Source organism: Numida meleagris, chromosome 9, assembly GCF_002078875.1.
Source record: "Numida meleagris isolate 19003 breed g44 Domestic line chromosome 9, NumMel1.0, whole genome shotgun sequence".
NCBI classification, from domain to species: Eukaryota; Metazoa; Chordata; class Aves; order Galliformes; family Numididae; genus Numida; species Numida meleagris.
The window spans coordinates 7,215,772-7,221,099 of NC_034417.1; positions in this window are offsets into that span (position 1 = coordinate 7,215,772).

The following is a 5,328-nucleotide window of genomic DNA, read 5'->3' on the forward strand; positions in this document are numbered from 1 at the left end:
TGCCTTAGAACATCTACATACCTATTTTCCAACTGCTTTGTCGTGGCTCCTGCTGAGTCTGTTCTCCCTGGGCCTGCCTACCCCTTTTCTATATCTGGTAATTCCTCAGCTTGGCAGTTATTAAAAAGTTCCCTTTTTGGCCCCATGGCTCATCTTTATTGTCGTCATCTTTTCAATAAACTGCTGCTTTTCTGTGGATTATTTTAAGTTATTCACATTAAGACTTTGCTTGTCTGTAATAGTAATAGTATGGTAATAGTTAATCACATGATGCAAATTAGAATCAAGTTTTCAGTGAACTTCAAGCTGTTGTGGTCTCTGCTTCTCTGCATGTTTATTTTACAGTTATTGGGCTCCCTCTTCTCAAATATCCTTGTTTTCTCAGAACTGATAAATAAACACAACTCTATAACTGTATTCCATTATAAACTAATCAATTAGAACTCACTCATCAACTCCTTTCTCCAACAAAAATACTCTCAAGTCTTTAATTTGCCTTCTCCATATCAGTACTTCAACAGGACGCTGGTTCTAAGGGCTGTGATAACTAGTTCCCAGAGTCAGTTCGTTCTTGCCCTGAGACAAGACAAGGCATTTTGAAATGTGTTGCTGAAAAAGCTGTGTATAAGCAATTAGTATTTCTGACTGGGACAAAATGCTTTTTGTTTCTGTTTCACGCTGCTTTGAAAAGCAAAACAATCTTTCTTTACATACACAGAAGAGGGGAGTCAAAGCTCCTGTGTCCAAGAGGCCCTGTTCAGATAGACATTCTTGTGCTAATGCAACAACTAAAATCCACTCTGACAAGGATTACTTGTGGAAAGAAAAGAGAGGAGTAAAGACAGGAGTGTGTGAGTGCACACCCATTTAGAAAAGTAGCTTCCTCTGATCTTAGCAATATTTTAGCTACTAGCAAAGCGTATCTAATATGTACTACTTCACACACACCCAGAATGATAATCTCAAGGTATTTAAAGAAAAGCCCAAATACATATGTCCAGAAAGTTCTTACTTCTGTAACGCTACGGAAGGTTGAGGTGTGGGCAGTAATAGCCACAAGGACTGTGTTAACCAGGGGATCACCGGGGGTGAATTAAGCTGGGAAAGGTGACAGCAGTGGACCGGAGCTCAGCACCTCCATGTTTCTGTTCTGGCAGCTCCTCCCTCTACATCTGAAAACAGAGAAAAATAATGTCTCAGTGGCAGTGATTCAGATAAGTGTTTACCACTTTGTTCAAACGAGTATGCACAAAATGAATATGGCTTTCCACCTCCGCTACAGTTGCTCTTCTTACTATGCAGGTTTGCTCATCAATCCAGAGAGATTTCTAGTTGCTTGTAAACCGTTAAGCTGGTCACAGAAATTCGGAACAACGTTTCTTGCTGTACATCTTTCCCTTCTCATATCCACCCCTTGCTCCAATGAGAGCTGTAGATCTCAGCAGCTGAGTGGATGGGGATCTCTGCAGGGGTGATGGCGTTAGTGCTTTGCCGTTATAGCAGCTGTGGAACAGTGGGGCACCTCCACAGTGCAGATTTTTACAAGTGTGGCATGCAGGCTGTTGTTCATTGCTGGTGAAAATGTGTAGCTAATGGTGGTGACTGTTGAAAAAGTGTTTTGTCGCTGAGAATTTGCTCTAACACAGTGTTCTTGTGCTCTTTGTGTTGTAGTTTCCATGGAAATAAACAGGAGGTGTTACTTTCAGAGCAACCTGACCTACCTAGTTAGAATGCAATGCAAAGACAATAGTCACTCTGGGGTCAGTTTTATCAGACTGAAGTTCTTGGTTTCAAGATTCAAGCTTTCATCTTGGTATCAATGTTGCATCGTGCTATCACCGTGTTTGAAATCTGTTATCTAGCATGTATTTGCAATTAACTGTTTAGCCAAGAAGAATGTTAGGTCTTGGGCTCTTAACTCTCTGACATTAGTTGTCTCAGTGAGTCACTGCCACCATAGTTGAGAAACTGAGACTTCAATGCTCTCAATAGGTATTTACTTAGCTTAGTCACAGCAATGACTCACTAGTGATATATATTTTTTCTGTTAATTCTCTCCTGTATGTAGTTTTCCATTTACCTGTCACTGTGACGCTCTGAGTGGTTCATCATCACGTTTTCTATTATATGACTCAGTAGAACAAAAGATAATAGGACAAAAATCTAAATGCGTATCATTTGCATCTGGGTGTTTTGTTTTGTAAGTGCAATTAAAATTACTTCTGAATCCTTTGGTTTAAAGCAAGAGCAATGAAGGTAATTTATCTAGCTTGATTTAAAATTCTTTATAGCAAATCCATATCCTGTATTGAATAATCCAGGATATACCTTGATGTCACTTAACGTCCTAGCTTTTATAACTTAACCATGACCACTGTTCACGTATATTCTTAAGCTAAAGGTTATTTTATTATGATAACCCTTTGGAAAGCTGAAACAAATCTTCTTTTACAACCTTATTTCCTGCTTAACAACAAAGACAGCTTTGTGGTTGTTTTTTTTTCAAAGCAGTTCAGTATTAGAATGTATGGATGTTTTAGATCATAAAAGCATTTATTGTAAAGAAAGAAGCAAGCCAAATTTTGTAAATGTAAATACAATTCTGACCATAAATTTGGTCTATCAGTCCAGATGCTATCATCTAAGAGATGGAAAATGAAGTCGTCCCCCCTCCTTTTTTTTTAAATCTTTCAGGTCAATTAACGTTAATTTAGATGGCAAGAGAAGTCACATTTCTTTGTTACCAGATGAGAACTCACCATTGGGATGGAGTAATGCGATTAAATATTCATATCTTTTTAATGGTCTTGATATACAGATAAAGCATTCCATTGCACTTAGACAATCCAAATGCGGGTTATTCTGTGCAGCTGGCAATAAATTATTTGTAAAAAGAAAAGGAAGATCTCTCAGAAGAGCTCTCTTCCCCTATTAGTCTGTAATTGCATAAGACCATAAAATATTAAATGCAGGAGATACATCTCTTATATGAGAACTGAATGTTTGTTAGCAAACACTCTGTTTTATTTTCCTCTCTTTTTAAGTAAGGGAATATTCTTTAATTTAAATATATTCTATTTTAAGTGAGCTGGTAGAGCCTTGCTGCGATATTGAAGATAATTCTTGATTACACTGAAAACACACACAGACCTTCACTTAGTGTATGGATACCTCTGGGTAGCAAACCAAGCACAAGCCACATGGATAGCAGGAAACTGCTGATGGACTTGTTTTGCAATTGTGCTATAACTTCAGTTCTGGACAATCTGTGGTCTTTTCATGGAAACAAAATAAAACTACATATAGTATAAAAAAAACATACAACTTAAAAAATGGAGTGTGCTAATGCCCTATTGTAAATTTCAAAAGGGGCATCGTTTCGTCTTGAAGTGATTGGTTACTCAGAAGTTAATGTTTGAGTTTTGATGTTTTACAGAAAGAATGTGCTAATAAAATATCCACAAACAACCCCTTCATTCAATAAAACCTCAGGTGTGCTTCTAGTGTGTAGAAAAGGTGGGACTGAGTCTGCAGAGACGGACAGTGCAGAGTTCAGCTACATGTTAGCAATGTTGTAATAGCCACTTTTTAGGGAGAAATAAAATAGTATATTTTATTAGACTGATATAATTTTGAAAAAAAATTCTGGGAGCGTCTGACATGATTTGTGTCTTTTAACCAAGTATAAGAGGCAGCATTGAAAAAGAATCATGCGTGACAGCCACAAACCCACATGGCTTTTCTAGCATGCTGTAGGAACAGTTTATTAACAAACACTAGGTTCAATCATAGCAACAACAGCTCTTCACAGAGTGACCTGGAGATTGTGCCTGCTATCAGTTAGGTGGGTTGTCCTTGCTCAGTCACCCAGGAACTATTTACATTTGGACAAGCCTCAACTTTGTGCTATGAGGATCTGTACGCAAAGTGAATGGAACTGGAATGAAGGATTGCATGTCTAGAGGCCTCATCCAGAAACAGGAGGAGGCTCTTTGAATTACCCAGAAGAATGTCTGGGTCTTTTTTTTTCCAAATGGTATCAGCTGGTCTAATAGGAGATAATTTCCCCACGCTGACATTCATTAGACCATCTTGACTAAGGATAGCTGCCTGAACGCCATGCTGTCTGACTCTCACCAGTTTCATGTGATCTTTAATAAATAATGCCCTGCATTCACTTTGAGACATGCACAATCTGATTTTGGCAGAAACAGATCTTTGCTCATTTTCTCAGCTGGTAAACTGGGAGGACAACCCACCCTGCAGATAAACAGATGAGAAGAAGCTGCAAGTCAAGGACCAACAGGGCCCATTAGAGAAGATACTTAACTTCCTGTTGGGAATAGGTGAACTAAAATTTCACAGAATGCAACTGATGCACAAAATGCCTTGTTTCCTGAAACTGTAGCTAAGGTTTTAAATAGAAGATACAACTGACCAGGAGGGTCAGCAACTACACATCCTCTAGAGCCAACCAGTTAAAGCTCAAGACCTTCTATCCCCAGAACAACAGATGCTTTGCTCAGGGCTGCCTGCCAGCCCCAGGTGTGACCATTGGCAGGGCCTGGCGGCACCAGGGAACATTACGCACCTGGGTGCTTGGCTTGCTGCATAGCTGCAGTTCTGGTAATGGCAGCACGAGTTCAGGCCTTTTACCATGTTTTGGAAACAGGTCCTTCAAACAGCAGCTGAGGGACTCTTGAGTGCAAGGTGCTACCCAGGGCTGACTGCGTGCTGTCAGTAGCAACGTCAGTGTCCTCCCTCACTAACACACTGCTACGTCACACATTTTTCTTTTGAGACAGCTGAAGGCCTTTACACCGTGCCTGTTTGACCCCACACTGGCCATGGCAGCTTGCTTTGCACCCCGGGCCTTCTCTCTGCCCGGTCATCGCACCAGGCCAGCTCGTTACACAGCGGGGCCTTCCTTCTGCCACAGGTCCCTGAAGGCCGCACTGTCACCGCGGCGCGCGGGATCCTTTCTGCACCTCGATGCTATTTTCCTCTCTGCTTCTCCCGAATTTCTGCAGTTCCAGAAGGTGCTCTAGGCACGACTTTGTTAATGTAAAGAGCCCCAGGGCTCGCCCCGAGCTCTCAGGGATGCAGAAAAGACGGAGGCGACGAAAACAACCAGGTTACCGCGCACACGCAGGCCGATCCCACCCGCCGCAGGACGCCGTGAGAGAAACGACCCCGCCCCCTGGGGCCGCGCGCCCCCTCCTGCAGCCTCACGGCGCGTGTCTCCGGGCGGGGCGCGGCGCGGGGGCCAATCAGGCGCCGCCGTCGCCTCCTCTGCGCCAATCAGGGCGGGGCGGGAGGCCGGAGGGG